The following is an 18075-nucleotide window of genomic DNA, read 5'->3' as shown; positions in this document are numbered from 1 at the left end:
TGGAAAATCATGACTTTGTGGGTCACTTTCATTGCTAGTGTAAAGGCTGTTACTGATCTTTATTTCTCTTAAACTACAGAAATAATTTTGGACTGTCAAAACAATTTACTATTAGAATTAATGAAGGAAGATTAAGTTTGGGATGATTTTTGTCTCCTGAATGGCCCTTACTTAATGGAATCTCTTGTTAGATCACTTGTTAAATATTTTCATTCCTAATCCAGTTCAGAATACTGGCTAGAGGAAATAAATAAAATGATAGCAGATACTTCCAGTGTATTGGCAATGGAAATACTTCACACTGATTATGTGGGTGGGGAACTAACACTTATTATTTTCATATGTCCATGAGAAAGAGCCTTCATGGTTTTTTTAACAGCTTTATTGAATTATAATTCATATACCATCTAATTCATTCATTTAAAGTATGTAGTTCATTAGCTTTTAGTACATTCCCAGAGTTGGGCAAATATCAGCATAATCTAATTTTTCCTAATAAATTGATTTACTCCAGATATTGATCACATAAGAATTAAGTCAGTGAAAGCAACTCAGGTGTCCTCCAACAGATGAATAGGTAAAGTGTGGTGTAGATGTAAAGTGGAATGTTATTCAACCTTAAAAAGGAAGGTTATTCTATTCTGTACTGTTGGAGTACAGTTGATTAACAATGTTGTGTTAGTTTCAGGTGTACAGCAAAGTGATTCAGTTATATTCTTTTCAAGTTCTTTTCCCATTTTAAGTTATTACGGAGTATTGAGCAGATTTCCCTGTGCTATACTGTAGGTCCTTGTTGGTTATCTATCTTAAGGAAGGTAATTCTGACATGTGCTACAACATGAATGAACCTTGAGAACATTATGCTGAATGAAATAAGCCAGTCATAAAAGACAAATTCTGTATGATTCCACTTACATGAGGCGTCTAGAGTAGTCAAATTCATAGATAGTAGAAAGAGGAATGGTGTTTGCCAGGGGCTGGAGAGAAGGGGGAATCAGGAGTACAGGGTTTCAGTTGCAAGATGAAAAGAGTTCTGGAGATGGGTGGTGGTAATGGTTGCACAACAATGTGAATATGCTTAACACCCCTGAACTGTACACTTAAATAGTGTGTTTGTGTGTGTTTGACCATAGTTAAAAATTGAAAAAAGAAATGTTAAAGAAACTATGCTGCGTTTTCAATTACTTTAAATGTCTTTGTAGAATCCTCCTTTTTATAAACTGGAAGATTTTAGTATTAAATTATTTTCTAAGTTGCCAGGTACTAATTCACATTTGGTGTGATACAGTGCAGTCATTACATTTTTAAAGATTTTTTATTATTTTTTAAAAATTGAGATATAATTCATAACCATAACATTCACCTTTGAAAGTGTACAATTCGGTGTGTTTTCAGCATATTCACAAAATTGTGCACCTATCACCACTGTCTAATTTTGGAACATTTTCATCATCCCCCTCAAAAAACCCTGTTAGCCATAAGCAGTCATTCTCCTCTCCCCCTCTCTTCCATTACTCAGCCCCTTGCAACCACTAATCTTTCTACGGATTTGCCTATGCTAGACATTTTTTATAAATGGAATCATACAATATGTAACCATTAGCATCTGACTTCATTTAGCACAATATTTTCAAGGTTTATACATAATATAACATGTATCAGTACTTCATTCCTTTTTATGGCCAAATTCCATTGGATGGCTGTACAGCATTTTCTTTATTCATTCATCCATTGATGAACTTTGGGTCATTTTCACCTTTTGGTTATTATGAATAATGCTGCTGTGACCATTCATGTACAAGTTTTTGTGTACATATATTTTCAGTTCTCAGGTATTTACCTAGGAGTGGAATTGCTGGGTTGTATGGTAACTCTCTGTTTAATTTTTTGAGAAACTGACAAATTGTTTTCCAGAGATGCTGTACTATTTTGCATTTTCACCAGCAATGGATGAGTGTTCCAATTGCTCCACATCCTTGACGACACTTTTTATTGTCTTTTTTTTTTTTTTTGTGGTACGCGGGCCTCTCCCGTTGAGGAGCACAGGCTCCGGACGCACAGGCTCAGCGACCATGGCTCATGGGCCCAGCCGCTCCGCGGCATGTGGGATCTTCCTGGACCGGGGCACGAACCCGTGTCCCCTGCATCGGCAGGCGGACTCTCAACCACTGCGCCACCAGGGAAGCCCTATTGTCTCTTTAATTGTAGCACCATGTTAATGGCTGTGGAGTCATATCACTGGTTTGATTTACATTTCTCTGGTGACTACTGATGTTGATCCATTTGAGTATCTCAGGTGCTTATCACTTGCATATCTTCTTTGGAGAAATGTCTATTCAGATCCTTTGCCCATTTTTAAAGTATTGATAGGTTATTTGTTGTTTTAATTGTTGAATTATAAGTGTGTTATATATATTCTGGATACATATCTCTAGTCAGATATGTGACTTGCAGATATTCCCTTCTCTGGATTGTTTTCATTTTCTTGGTATGTCCAGTGCACAAAAGTTTTAAATTTTAGGGGCTTCCCTGGTGGCGCAGTGGTTGCGCGTCCGCCTGCCGATGCAGGGGAACCGGGTTCGCGCCCCGGTCTGGGAGGATCCCACATGCCGCGGGGCTGCTGGGCCCGTGAGCCATGGCCGCTGGGCCTGCGCTCCGGAGCCTGTGCTCCGCAACGGGAGAGGCCGCAGCAGAGGGATGCCCGCATACCACCAAAAAAAAAAAAAAAAAAAAAAAAGCTTTAAATTTTGGTATAATACATTTAGTCTTTTTTTTTTCTTTTGTTCCTTTTGCTTTTTGTATCATAGCATATTACAGTATTTCCTAACCCAAGGTCATGAATTTACTCCTATGCTTCATTCTAGGAGTTTTATAATTTTAGCTCTTATATTTAAGCTTATGATCCACTTTGCGTTAATTTTGTATGTGGTGTGAGGTAGGGGTCCAAATTCATTCTCTTGCTTGTTGTCATGGCATTATTAATTGAAAAGGCTATTCTTTCCCCATCATGTGTTTTAAAAATGGAAATGAATATAATTTTAAGATGGAAATGTACTTGTTTTTTAAAATTTCGGTGGTTGTATAGGTGATATTTTCTTCTTTGTTATTGTTTATTTTCCAAATACCTATAACAGAACTTTGGTAACAGAAAATATATTTATACCAGAGTATTAACAGTGCTTATTTCTAAAGGATGAGATGGGAATAGAGGAAGGGGAAGTGATGACTTTCATTTATTACATTAATACTTTTAAAATATATTATGACCTTTTTTAAATTAAAAAGGTAGAAGATAATTCTTGTCTCTCTTCATTATGCTGATTTACTTAAATTGATATGGCAGCTTTTAGACTAGGGCCAAAGGTGCTTTGTTTAATTTTAGTGTTTTGGGTTTTTTTAGGACAGTGTTTTCAAAGAATGCTTTCTGTTCCTGGAGTGATAGTTTCCAAAATCAGAGGGTTCTATTACAGAAGAGGGAGGGAAACTAACACTCACTTAGTGCCTATTATTGACACTATGCTTTTATATATATGTTAATTCTTCACATTTTTGCAGATAGAAAAACGAGTGCTAGACACGAGTGACTTACACTGTCACATGGCTTAGTAATTGCTTAAGAGAAAGAACTAGAATCAGGGTTGTATCACTCCAGAGCTTAGGTTTTCTCTGTGCTTCTCCGTGCTGAGTACATTAGTAAGCAATTCCTTGAATGCTTAGATAAGCATGTGCTCATAGATGAATGAGTGATATAATGGTGGGAGGACTCCTGATGGAGAAATAGATATTAAAGAGAAAAGATTAGGGCTTCCTTGGTGGCGCAGTGGTTGAGAATCCGCCTGCCGATGCAGGGGACACGGGTTCGTGCCCCGGTCCAGGAAGATCCCACGAGCCGCGGAGCGGCTGGGCCCGTGAGCCATGGCCACTGAGCCTGTGCATCTGGAGCCTGTGCTCTGCAACGGGAGAGGCCACAACAGTGAGAGGCCCGTGTACCACAAAAACAAAACAAAACAAAACAATAAAGGTAAAAGATTAATAATGGAAATTGTGGGACTTCCCTGGTGGTCCAGTGGTTAAGACCCTGTGCTTCCAATGCAGGGGGCGCAGGTTCCATCCCTGGTCGGGGAACTAAGATCCCACATGCCACGAGGCACAGCCAAAAGTAAAAATTTAAAAAATAATGGAAATTATAAAGTGACTTGAGGGAACTAGGACTTTAGAACTTGATGAGAGCAAGTACTTAATTGTATTTGTCACGGTACCCAGAGCATGTTAGGCATTATACATTTCCCTGCCTATGAAATATTTTGAACTTGATTCCAAAAATTTGGCCAAGTGCTGTAAGAGGAAAGAAAATAATAAGAATAATGTGAGTTCATTTTAATAAAGATGAAGAGGTTTTTCCTCATTTATTTAGTAAATAAACATTACATTTCTTTGACGTTCCAAATATTGCTCTAGGTTTGGGAATAGAGCAGTTAAGAAAGACATCTAGTTTTCCTTTTTTCTGCTTTCTCTGTAACTGAATTGACATTAGTTTCTATTGAAAAGTTAAGACTTCATAGCAGATTAGAAACTGCTATTCTGTGTCTGGTGCCTTTTAGGATTGATTCTTGAGCCACTGGGGGCAGTTGGATGTGAATAGGTTTAATGAATTCTATCCAGGATTCCTAGTTAGAGGTTAAATTTGTGAGGGGTCTGTATTTCATGAATTCTAACCTTGTGAGTACGTTGGTGGGTTACTGTGATGATCCTTGAACTCCAGTTCTTGCTGTCAGGTGAAGCTTTTGGATCAGGTGAAAAATACTGTCTCATCTTTGTATGCGATTCGTATTTTTAAAGATTTTTGAATCTTTAGACAAATAATATATCCAAACAACCAGGCTTGCTCTTGATTTAGGGAACTGAAAGCTAGTGTTTACTTTGCATGTGTGGGAGCAGTGTTCTCCTGAAGTCAAGTCAGAAGTCAGGAAATGTGAGTCTATTCCTGGGTGGCTTGCTGTACCGAGGGCAGATCATTTCACTAGCCTCAGCTGCAGTTAGCCACTATTCACTTCTGAGGGCAGCTAGAGGCTAGGGAGCTGATTATAACACACTTTAGCCACCTTTTCATTGGGATTTTTTTTTCCACTGAAGTATGAATCATTCTTGTGAAACAGTTTTCAAAACAGGAAGATGGAAGTCAAATTGTTAAAGCCCACACTGAAAACTTTTATGACAGTTGTTTGTATCTAGGGGGGTGAACGCAATAAATAAATATTGAGTGCCTGCTTTTTTAAAAAATTAATTTATTTTTGGCTGCGTTGGGTCTTCGTTGCTGTGTGCGGGCTTTCTCTAGTTGTGGCGAGCAGTGGCTACTCTTTGTTGCGGTGCGTGGGCTTCTCATTGCGGTGGCTCCTCTTGTTGCGGAGCACAGGCTCTAGGTGCGTGGGCTCAGTAGTTGTGGCTCGCGGGCTCTAGAGCACAGGCTCAGTAGTTGTGGCGCACGGGCTTAGTTGCTCCGTGGCATGTGGGATCCTCCTGGACCACGGCTTGAAACCATGTCCCCTGCATTGGCAGGCGGATTCTTAACTCACCCGGGAAGTCCGAGTGCCTGCTTTTTATAAGAATTTTTTTCTGGGCTCTGAGGATAACATGCTATAGTTAAACTTAGACTAAGGATGTGAAGTCAGATATATAAGTTGTTGTCTGTGATAAATACAGGGCAGAAATAAGCATATGCTCTAAAAAATGTAATAAGCTTCTAAGGTTTAGAGAAAGGGGGAGAGGATATTTGGTTGAACTATCTGGAAATACTTCAGAGAAGGCTTTTAGCATGGAATATTATTTTGACTATCAAATATTAGAGAGGATGGGGTTGGATAGAGAATAAGTAAGTAGAGTAAAAAGGGGAAGAAGCAGGGCCAGGGGACAGAAGTAAGCCAAGGCAATAAGTGTGAACATAAGCCCAGAGGTAAGCACAATGTTTTGGGAGAAGGGGTTGACACTGTTACTGTGTAGCATCTGCTTTCTATTCCTGTGTTATACCGTACTCCAGCTCTGCCATACCCCCACCCCAAATAACAAAAACAAGCGTTCAGGAGAATTATTTTAATCTGGAAATAATTAAAGAATTGTGAGCCATATACATACATATATATATATGTGTGTGTGTGTATAATTCTTTTTTTCATACTCTTGTGGGACTCAACTCTCAGTACAGAAAATAAAAGTAATCACGACAAACTAGATCGTGAACATTTTGCTTTGTTGTTTAATTTACACGGATTCTTGCGAATACTGTGTTTTGGTGTAATTTGGTCTGTAATAGCAGTTAAATTGGACTTGTGTTGTCTTCTAGGTCATTAGTGCTGTGACCTTCTGGTTTTCTTTCCTTGGTTTTATTTAACTTTGAATTCTGGGAGGAAAGATAGCATGTAAATTTAATAAAAGATTCCCCTTCCCTTTTTGGTTCTTCCCAAATCTTCATGGAACTTTCTGGGAAGAGGCCTTGGGTGGGTGGGCAGTGGGAAAGTTCTGCGAATTTGGTTAAGAAACGAGGAGGGATGGTCTTCTGGGCAACTAGTCAGTTTAGTGCATTTATGGGTTTATGGCATGTGCTTTATCATTGAGGATTTCAGTTTAAATGTGAGTGCTGATATTGCCAAATTTCTACTTTTTGTGGATCATTTCAGTTCTCAGCATTTCTATGGAAAATTTTTATTTTATCGATAGCAGAAGAGGTAGAGACTTGGTTCATCTCTGCTACTTCGAGGGATGATCATGGGTATGTGAACGTGTATGTGTATATGTAAAATAAAATTAATCTAAACTTGGTGATGAGTTAAAGATAACTGTCATGTTTCATGCAAGGAAGGGTGCATCAGCCTATATTGTGTTCAGAAGAAGGTAATGCTTTTTAAAGAATGTGAAGATTACTGTGAACTATTATTTTCTCAAATACAGTATCCTAATTGAGTAGTGAACAGGATTATGACCAGGAGAGAGCATGCAGTGCCCAACTTCTCGCTGGTTAACAACTGTTGAACCTACTGTATCTCACAGAATGTGTGTGTGATGAGTGATTTTTTTTTTTTTTTTTTTAGCTAGTGTAGGAGCACTTGATCCCTGCTCAGTTACGTATGAATGATTCTGTAGCTTCCCAAACTAATGTAGGACATTCTCAATGGTGAAATTTTATTAAAGTCATTTAGGTGTCTTAAATGAAAGTGTTCAGTAGAGCCTAGTTTGCCATAGCCCTTTGGAGAATTGTTGCGTCACTGTTTTGGTAAATTTGTTCCTGACTTAAGCGTCTTTGAGACATTTTAAAATAAAAATATATGGTTTAGGGAAAAATCTTTTACCCTTAAAGTCTTTAAAGTCTAAAGGTGAGCCTTTAATCTTCTGGAATGTCTGGGTCAACCCTGTGAATTTTTGGTTGTAGCTGTCATTACTCTGGATAAAATCAAGAGGTTTCTCTTGGGCTGGTGTTTGCCAGCCCCCCTTCCTCCTCCCTCTTTTATGTTTTATTGTAGAAAATGGAAGCTTACATATAAGTGGAGAGAACAGTACAGTAAACCACCCCTGTGTGTGTGTCACCCGGCTACAACAGACATAAACTCATAGCTATTGTGGTTTTTATCTAGACCCCCTTGCCCTACAACCAGCGCGCGCGCGCGCGCACACACACACACACACACACACACACACTTCAATTATTCTGAAGTCAGTTCTATACTACATATTATTTTGTCTGTAAATATTTCAGAATCTTTCTCTAAAAGATAAAAGCTCGTTTGCTGCCTCCCTCCACCACCGCCATCCTGTTCTTTTTAAAAAGTATTCTTGTTGTTGAAAGAGATGTGAAGGAAAGGAATGAGGTTGAGACGATATAGGTGGGACAGAGTAGAAATTAGGTCCACCTGATACTTGATTTTCAGAAGAGAAGAGGATTGGGTAGACCCAGAACCATAAAGGGGATATGAGCTAGAATTTATTTAAATATCAGAAGATGGCACATGTGTCCCGTGTCATTCCCCCCGCCGACCCGGTCTTACATGCCTCCATACAGACTTTTGGTGCCTCGTCTCTCCCTACCCTTTGAATGTTAAAGTGCGTCATGGTTTGGTTTTCAGGACCACCCCCACGCCCAGCCCCGCATCTGTATTCTTCATTGGTGATCTTTAGTCCTGTCCTTTGAGTATCATCCATACACCAATAATTCCAAATTTATATCCCCAGCCCAGGTATATCTCTTTTCTGAAGTTCAGATTCATATTTAAAATGCAGTTCTTGATTTCCCTTGCCGCTGTGATCAACATCCTCATCGCAACCCCACTTCACCTTCCCACTCTGCCACCTGTCACACACAGTATGTAATAAACTCCAGGAGTACACCTTTGTCTTAGTTCGGGCCACTATAATGAAGTACCATAGGCTGGGTGGCTTAAAAACGATAGAAATTTATTTCTACAAGATTTTCTGTGGGTTTCTAAAAAGTTCCCAAGTTATGCTTATGCTGCTGGTCTGGGAGCTACAACTTGAGACCTACTGAACTTGATAATCACATAATCCTGCCAGCACTAGGATATTACTGTTGTCTGTCTAACAGTAATGATGGAAATAGCCAGTATTTGAGACTAAGTGCCAGGCATTGTGTAAAAGTGCTTTACATGGGGACTTCCCTGGTGGTGCAGTGGTTAAGAATCCGCCTGCCAAAGCAGGGGACACGGGTTCGAGCCCTGGTCCGGGAAGATCCCACATGCTGCGGAACAACTAAGCCCGTGTGCCACAACTGCTGAGCCTGTGCTCTAGAGCCCGTGCTCTACAACGAGAGAAGCCACCGCAATGAGAAGCCTGCGCATGGCAATGAAGAGTAGCCCCTGCTCAATGCAACTAGAGAAAGCCCACGTGCAGCAACGAAGACCCAACACAGCCAAAAATTAATAAACTTATTTTTTTAAAGTGCTTTATATGTACAATATTGTTTGGTTCTCATGGTGATTGGTAGGTATTACCTCTTTTAAAGGGTTAGGTAAATTGTTGACATTCACACAGTAAATAGCAAAGTTGAGACTAGTCTGATCTGCTCGCAAAGACACAAACCATTTTTCTCTTGACCAAATGAGTGGCTTCCAACCTTGGCTTCTTACATATTTAGGACTCCCACATATAGTTTTACTTCTTAATTACTTGGCTTACCAATGTGTTTTTTGGTCGCCAAGACTCCAGGCTGGGAACTGCTACTCATACTTAGTTTGTACTGCCTGATTTTAATCCCTTATTATGTGTTTATTGCTATATTGCTTATCAGCCTTATCTCCTCAAATTTATAAACTTTCTTGAGGCTATGGACCCTGTCTTTTGATTATTGTATAGTGCTCAGCAGAATGCTGTTCACATTGTAATGGTTCAGATGTTGTTGAAGGATTGTCATTGTAATCATTTTGGAGGTATATATTAGGCACTCATTTAATGCATGGGGTATATAACCAGTTGATTTTGAATATTCACATCATGACATTCAAGTTCCTTACCACTTTGCTGCTTTTACATGATTAAAATAAGACAACACATTAATTTTATTGAGAAAAATACTTAATCAGCTGAACATTAAATATAAACCTGAAATGAAAAGTCCTGTGTTCTGATTTCAGATTTCCAGAAACAATGTATAAGGGAAACTGTTTAGATCCTTTCAGCCTAAAACTATGCATTAAAATGCTTTCCATATTTTATTTGTATCCCTGTCCACCTGTCAGCTTGAATAATCAATTAATTAATTATAGAAGGGTCTAAATCCATGTAAAACCCAGACGGAATTTCCCTTGTCTTTTTTATCCCTATCTCTTTTATCATTGATCGTAGATAAGGATTTTGTCGTTTCTCTCATATTTGAATATCTATAATGAGGTGAAGATCAGCTTGTGCCTTAAAACTAGGACAGAGTTGGAGTGTAATTGGAAAACTGTGGCAGCCTTCTTCATGTGTTCAGGAGGATGGGAACGTGTGTCAGTTTACTAAGATTTTGCTTTACTCTTGTATTCTATAGAATTTCTTAAAGAAATGTATTTATTTTGCAGCTGAGGACTGGGAATTTCACTGCCCTATCCTCATGTAATAGTACAATGAATCCACAGACTCTGTTCAAAGTTAGCTATTGATGAGGGGAAATGGGAGGGACAGGCTGGGGTGTTGCTTTCTTTCTTCTAGGTAAAGTTTCTTCAGCTGAAGATGTATTTAGCTGTGCAGCAAGTAACTGCTGTTCTGTAGAGATTTAAGGCAGCATTACAGGAAGAAGACAACTTGAATTGACTCTAGTTTTGTTGCAGTGATAGTGTTGTAAGTAAAAAATGCAAGCCTTAGGAAAGAATGTGGGTGGGGTTAACCAGGGTTTGTTTCGTTATTTCTGTTCTGTCCTTACCGGAGCTGTTTAAGTATGTATGAAATGAACTTTTTATTATTCCAAGACAATTCCTTTTATCTGTCCTCCAGAATGCTCACTGTGAGCCATCAGTTAATATGAGGGCTCAAATTTGTTGACTCAGAAAATGTTGAGTTTCTTTAGGAGTTTTTGTTTAAATTCCTCTACTTTAATCTTTATTGCTATGGGTTGGTGGTTCGAAACTTTGGCTGCTAAATGGAATCACCTGGAAAGCATTTAAGGAAAAATTCAGGCCCTACCCCCAGTTAATTTTGATTGAATTGATCTGGGGTGTGTCTTCAGCGTTCATGTTTTTAAAACCTCCCCAGATAATTCTAATGTATGGCCAGCATTAAGGAATACTGCCCTAAGTTCTGTTTTTACAGACTCCAGTAACTTTCTTGGAGGAAAAATAAGAGTCATCACGTGTATCCCCACCTCTCCCCCGCCCCCATCTCAATCCTCTGTAGTTTCTACAGAGGGAAATTAAAGTCAAATCTGAATCTTATGTAAAAGCATACAAATTTAATCCTGTAATTTTGCAGATATATAGAGTAGGCTTTGAGGAATTTTAAAAATAATGTCTAATCTCCTCTTTGAGAGACTTTGCTCGCTAAACTTATTTTGTCTCTGTTTTTAAAAAAAACATTCAACACACTTTGATTTGTGACAGATTTACCAGATTCCTCGTATATCACAGGACACCAAGGACATCTAGCTCTACTTGGTGAAGCAAGTCTGTCAATTTAAGTTATCTTGTCAGAGAGTATAGCCAATCTTGTAGTTCACAAAAAGTATTGTTGCTCCGATATTGTAACTTATTTTCCTAAATGAGCTGTGTGTGTGTGTGTATTCAATTTTCAGACAGGTGGTACTTTGAGGTGAGTTTGCAAGTTCAGTGAAATATGGGTCTCTGGTTTCTTTTATTTTGGTATCTTTTAACTCACCTTTCTTTTCCCTAAGGTGCTTAATTTCCATGCCTGACATCCTACCAGTATTTGACAGCCAGAGTAAATGCCTGTACTTTTATTCTTTTGAGAAATGTAATAGGTCGTTCATTAATTCATTCAACTAGAACATACTCACTGCTCCTGTGTCTTGAGGACCGAGTAAGTCATACGTGGCCCCTGTTTTCTCAGCAGTCCCATACATTCTCATGGGGAGACACATATCAAATTTTTCTCTTTTTAGCTAGTGGGAAGCAGCCGCATAGCACAGGGAGATCAGCTCGGTGGTTTGTGACCACCTAGAGGGGTGGGATAGGGAGGGTGGGAGGGAGGGAGAGAGACGCAAGAGGGAAGAGATATGGGAACATATGTATATGTATAACTGATTCACTTTGTTATAAAGCAGAAACTAACACACCATTGTAAAGCAATTATACTCCAATAAAGATGTTTTTAAAAAAAAGAAATCAGATGTTCAAATTTGGAAAAAAAAATTTATCTTTTGTGTCAGCGTTCTATTCCATTGGCAAATCTTGCTGGCTCCACCTTCAGATTACATTCTGAATATAAATACCTACTCCCCATTTCAGATGCTGTCATCAAACTATTATCTTTTGCCTGGACAACCTCAGCAGCCTCCTAATTTGTCTCCTTCTGTTATTGATCATCTATAGTGTGTTCACAGAACAGCAAGAATGAGCTTAAAAATGTAAATAGTAATATCTTGTGCCCCTGCTCAGATTTGTCCAAAGGCTTCATGGCACACTTAGGCTAAAAGTCAAACTCCTTATCATGGGCTACAAGGCCCTACACGATCTAGGGTCTGTCTGCTTTTGTACACCACCTTGGTATCATCGGAAAACATTTCCCTTGGCTCACTGTGCTCCAACCACACTGGTCTTCTTACTCTTCATTCTGAGTGCATTCCTGCCTGTACATTTTACACACTCTACCTGGAAAGCTTTTCCACAGATTTCCTGTCAGCTGAGTTTGGTTCTTCATCCTGTTCAGGTCTCTGCCACTTTTAAAAGAGAGATTCTTGACCACCAGCTGTAAAAGGGCAAGTTAACATCACAAATAACATTTTAGTACACACACACACACACACACACACACACACACACACACTTTTGCTTACTAGCTTATTCTCTACCTCTGGAATGTAAATTTCCTCCTGTTAGGTAGGGATTTGTCCTGTTCACTGCTATAACAAAAGTATCTTGAAACATAATAACCATTCAAAAAAATGCTTGAATCAACTGATTAAAATTATGTTTATGATGAGTATAGCAAAGGGCAAATAGATCTGTGAGAGGGACTGCCAGGGAATCCTCCTTTAGTCTCTGCAACTGTGGCCAGAATATAAAAGACCCAGGAGAGGTTTTGAAATGGATCTTAGGGATGATGGTACGGGCAGAGACAGATCAAGCAGGACCTTTTGGTTGGTCCCCCTGTTAAGAATTAGGGAAGGGCTTCTCCACCTCACCCGCCCCCATCTTTGATGTAGGTATTGTGGTGCCATTTTAAATTCATAGTTGCGTGAGGGTGAAGTGTGAAGCTAGCTGTCAACTCTTTTATCATGTACTTGAACTAGTAACTGGCTTGGGAAATGCCTTATAATGGAGAATTTACAGAGAGGTGTTCTGTTTGGTTATTAGCACTTTACTTTTTCTTCCTATTACTTGATGCTGTTTTGCAGATGACGAGCATAGATTTTACAGCTCACATTGTATTTTCTTTTTTCTCTCAATTTGATTCATACGTGAAATTTAGTATCCCCATTAATGGGAAAGGAAGATTCTGAAGAGAATACAGAATTGAATTCCTTTTTAGAAAGTCCGATTACTCCGAGCTGTGATTGGCCTTCTTATCATTAGTATAACTGTGAGGAGTGAAAATAACCTTTTGAACTCTCTTATGGAGAAAGTGGTGGTGTTCTGTAAAAGACATTTCATTCAATATGGTTGTTACTGGCTTGCATGATCCCACCATGTCACCTGGCCTCTGATTAGACCCAGTCTGTGAGTCTGATGAGAGCCAATTATAAGTTACCTCTCAAATTTCCTGTGGCTTCTCTCTCCTCCTTTATTAGCTTGATAATCCAGTTGAATGTATTATTGCTTAGAGGTTGGGTAATGACCATGACCAGTTTTTGAAGGCTAGATTCCACATTGGTGGGCAATTTTTTTGTTGACTAGTATAGCCAGAAACATTTTCACATTACTTTTTTCCACTTATCAAAGGAAATAAATATCCAGGCTATTTATGTATTTCTTTTTAGGGTGTTCAGATGTCTTGGAGGAAAGGACTGTGGAAAACTGAGTCCTAAAACTCATTTAATTTGAAGTTGGGCAAAAAAATTACAGTTCTTATTAGGTAAATATTTTCAGATTTTAAGCCCCTTTACCTTTAATTTATTTTGCTAAAATATTCTGATAGTACTCCTTTATATTGTCCAGAACCCAGTGTGCTTTATATGTCTGTCATAAGGATTTCAGTTTTGACTCAGAAAAGCCTGTGGTCTATTGGAAAGAAAGCATTTTTTGAAAACAGCTTTATTGAGATATATTTTAGAATACAGACTTTTGAGTCAGACGTGAGTTTGAATTTCTTCTGGCACTGATTAGCTGTGTGACTTTGTCAAAATTGCTCAGTCTCTAATAGCCTTGGAATACAATATTTACTTTAAGTTGTAATTAAAATTAGAAAATGATACATGTCAAGTACGTGGCCCTTCAGGTTTCAATAAATGGTAGCACTTTCTAATATTACTAATGCTAGCACATAGGATACTTATCTCTTTCTGTCCTTTGGGATTTTAAAGCCTGGGAACTGAACTGAAATGGACAATAGTGATAGTAAAATCTGATGCTACTGAACACAGTCACACAAATTGATCTGCAAGGCTGAAATTGTTAGTTCAACTACAATGTTCCTTAACTTTTCCTACGTAAGTCTTGGTTTTATTGTATTCATGAGCAGGAGGATTGCCTTTTTCTGCCCATTTTATAAGAGGTTTCCATTGAATGTAGCTGTCTTGCAGAGAGTAAAGAGTAACCAGATTACTCTGTGTTACTCTATGTACAGTGTTGTATGGCTCTGCCCTCCCCACTTTCACCTCCACCCTCCAGGCCCTTGGGTGGTACCCTGTGTAGGCAAATGTATTTGGGATCTAGATCTCTAGATTTAGGAGAAGTACTTTATTCACATTAAAGCTTGATACTTAATAAATTGTTTATCAGGATGGATTAATTCACTGTTTCTAACCATCCTTGTGTTGATAGGGGATCCTCCCTCACCCATTTCTCAGCCAGTTAATATTACAGCAGTTTTGTTATGAATATGATTAGAAATGTTCCATTTCACAATGTGAATACTTGTTTACCTTTAAGCACTTATGGCTAAATGCATCTTTGTCTTTATGATAGCAGTGTAGCTTCAGTAGTGAGAAGGAACCTAGTAGGAGGTAAACTCAGGGTAAAGGGGGACTGGAGTAGGTGGAGATAGGGTGTTTGGAAGCTAGTTGATTATTGTAAGGATTTTAGCTTTTACTCTGAGTATCACCTTTGAGTAGAGGGGTGACATGATCTGACCTAGTTTGAAAGAAAAGCTGACTGCTTTGGACAGCAGCAGGGGCATCTGTGCTGGGGGCTGTTGTGATGTCTGGTGCCAGAGGATGGTGGCTTGGGTCAGGGTGGTGGTAAAGTTTGTGAGGAGTAATGTTTTATTCTGGATATATTTTGAAAGCAGAGCAGGTAGGATTTGCTCATGGGTTAGGTGTGTGGGTTGTGAAAGTTGAGTTTTTTGGTCTCAGCCAGTTGAAGGAAGGTATTGCTCTTTATTGAGATGGGGAAGAGTAGGAAAAGTAGGTGGGGGCAGGGGAAGATTAGGAGTTAAGTTTATATTACTATGATAAAGACAATGAGAGTTAGAACAACACTCTCTTTGATTTTGGCATTACATATTAAAAATAGTGGATACATGTCATTATACATTGGTCAAAACTGCAAAGAGTAAACCCTATTGTGTAAACTGTGGACTTTAATTAATAATAATGTATCAATTGGTTCATCAGTTGTTAACAAATGTACTACACTAACGCATAATCATAGAGGAAACTGTTGGGGGGGATATATGGGATCTCTACTTTTCACTCAGTTTTTCTGTAAACCTAAAACTATTCTAAGAAATAATGTCTGTTAATTTTTAAAAAGCAGTCAATGCAGATACATGCTATCATGTTTTCTCTGATCTTCGTCTTTCGTTCATTGCTGAGGCCAGTCTTCTTTCTTCTTTTGCAGTAGCATGTCAAATTGCCTTTCCCTCCTAATTCAGATCTGTTTCTAACATAATTTCATACCAATTAGATGCCCAGAGTAGACCTGTTTTCCATTCTATTTAGTTCCTCAGTTACTTCTGAATTCTCTCCTTAAGCAAAGTAAATATTATTGCCATAATATTTGTCTTGGACATCACCAATATATTGCAGTGGGGTTTTTTTTGTTTGTTTGTTTGTTTTTTACCTTAAGAAAATCAATAGCTTTATTTTTCCTCAATATACGTTTAGAAAATCAGTCTGAGAAAAGGTTTCATGAAATAGACCAGAGGACTATATATAAAGTCAGGAGTTCCAAATCAGCAAGACAAAGTGCACAGACGAAGCACTCTTCCCCGAGGGCCTCGGCAGCCTAGGACCGTCCCAGCAGAGGTGAGGCAAGCTCTTGGATGGTTTTCGAGTTCAGCTGGGGCTGCTGGCATACTTATTCCTGATGGCGATGAATTTCGTTAACTTTTCATTTACTTTCACTACATTTTTGGCCATGTGCTGCATGACTTCCAATACTTCATTCTCTGTGTATCCAGTTTCCGTGGCCTAGAACCTTCTGGGATAGGCAGGAAGCGGCTGCTGCCACCTTAGAAGGGTGATAATGCCCCATGTTGTAGTCAATGAGAGTCATTTCCATCAAGTTATTTCGCTAAAGTGTGCTGTTCAACATCGACCTCTCTGGCTTTTGATGCCCGCCTTAAGAAATGTAGTGGTAAAGGTCGACCCAACTCAAATTTCAGTTCTTTCAAAATTAGAGTTTCCATTTCTCGAATTTGAGAACTGGTGTAAGCATTGTCTGTGATGTAAACGAAGTCTTCAATATTTGGAGAAAACATCTCCTCCATACATCTTCCAACATACTTGGAAGCCAAGAGCAGAGCTGTAATCCCAACCAGTTGAAGCCTCTTACAAGAGACTGGCTGAACCTGTAAAAATCGGTCCATGATAGCGACACACATGTACAGAGTTTCCTGCAGCAGCCTAAGCTTGGAGTGGACTTGCACCAGCCAATCCACCAGGATGGCACGCATGCGTCCGTTTATATCTCTTCCATCTAAAAAATGTGGATTTATGGATTGCAGAACCTCAAGCTGCCTTAGATACTGGTAGATATCCTTAACATAGTTGCTGCAGAGCTGAGGGTTCTCCCAGTCTTCAGTATCAATATCCTCAATTTTGCAGAGCAAGGCATCAGAGAAAGCTTGGCAGAGGTTCTCTTCCTTCATGGAGATATCCACAGGTGTGGGAGAGGGACCCTTTGGAGCCAACACTTCCATCTGTACTGGTTTCACAGAAGCAGTAGGTTTCAGGTGCTTGTTGACATTTGTTGTTTTGGTGGGTGGAACAGGTACTTTAGTGTTCTGAGCTTTCTTAGTTACTTGTGTGGCTCTGATTGTAACTCGATTTCCAATTTCTTGTAAAACTGCCCACCTGATAGTCACATGGCTTTTAGGTTTAGAATTAACTCCTGTGTCAATATTCTCCAAATTGGTGGACACTGTCGGGCGTCGGAGCAGCGCCATGAGGGACAGGACAGGCAAGAGTGGCAGCCCAGGCCAGGGAGGGACACTGACTGGAAACGGAGAGCACTAGCTTGCCCGGCGCCGTTAGGACTGCGCTCCGAGCCCGCACCACTGGGGATCTTCGTGAAGTCGCCTAGTTCCAGGATTCCTGCAGTGGTTTTTAATAGTAAATGATGAATACAAAAAATAGAACCATATGTGACCATAGGCTTAAAAATATGATTTCACTGATCTTTTTTTTGTTCTCTTATTCAGTTGGTTATCTGCTCTTTCCCTTTTGCTGTGCAGGGTCATTTACACATTCCTAGGACTTCTCTACTGGGCTTTAGAAACCAGCCTCCATGATCCCTTCATGGGATTACAGCTTGCAGGTTCTTGACTTTTCACCTTTCTGCCTTTCTATGTGGAGACTGAATTTAGGGTGAATTGGGTATCATTTTGTTTTGCATGCTGCATCTTAAGGGCAGGGACTAATGTGTTTTTATTTTGTGTGTCACACAAAGTCACATACTTTTATTAATGTTGCTATAATGGAGTGTCTGTGCTTCCTTTTATAATTGAGAAATAGCACTAGTCCAAGAATTTCAAGGTTTTTTATATAAAATGTGTTGCTTTTCAGTAAGTGATTTTCAGCTTTAGGGTAAATCACAGTGTGTTGGGGGTAGAAACAGTGGTAATATTGATAATATTTAGCTTATCTGTAGTTGAAAGTTGATTTTTGTGATGAGAGACTTATAGTGAGAATTTATTATGAATGCATGTGTTGTGGCAGCAGGAAAAATGTTAAGAAATAAAACATTAGATCATTTGGGTTTTTCTTTTTTTCTAATAAAATTGTTTAAAATTTTTATTTACAAAATATTTTATTATAAAAAATAA

The 18075-nt window shown here is 39.0% G+C and overlaps 1 protein-coding gene and 1 pseudogene across 10 annotated transcripts in view; one reads left to right on the top strand and one right to left on the bottom strand.

Annotated features, from left to right (window-relative positions):
• The window catches only part of KANSL1 (KAT8 regulatory NSL complex subunit 1), a 179972-nt gene that overhangs the window by 76588 nt on the left and 85309 nt on the right, over nt 1-18075 (top strand). The window lies entirely within an intron of this gene.
• On the bottom strand, nt 15918-17196 carry LOC102987158 (G2/mitotic-specific cyclin-B2-like; annotated as a pseudogene).

Source organism: Physeter macrocephalus, chromosome 14, assembly GCF_002837175.3.
Source record: "Physeter macrocephalus isolate SW-GA chromosome 14, ASM283717v5, whole genome shotgun sequence".
Lineage (NCBI taxonomy): Eukaryota > Metazoa > Chordata > Mammalia > Artiodactyla > Physeteridae > Physeter > Physeter macrocephalus.
The sequence above is the reverse complement of the archived record's forward strand: the minus strand, read 5'-3'. Positions and strand labels throughout refer to the sequence as shown.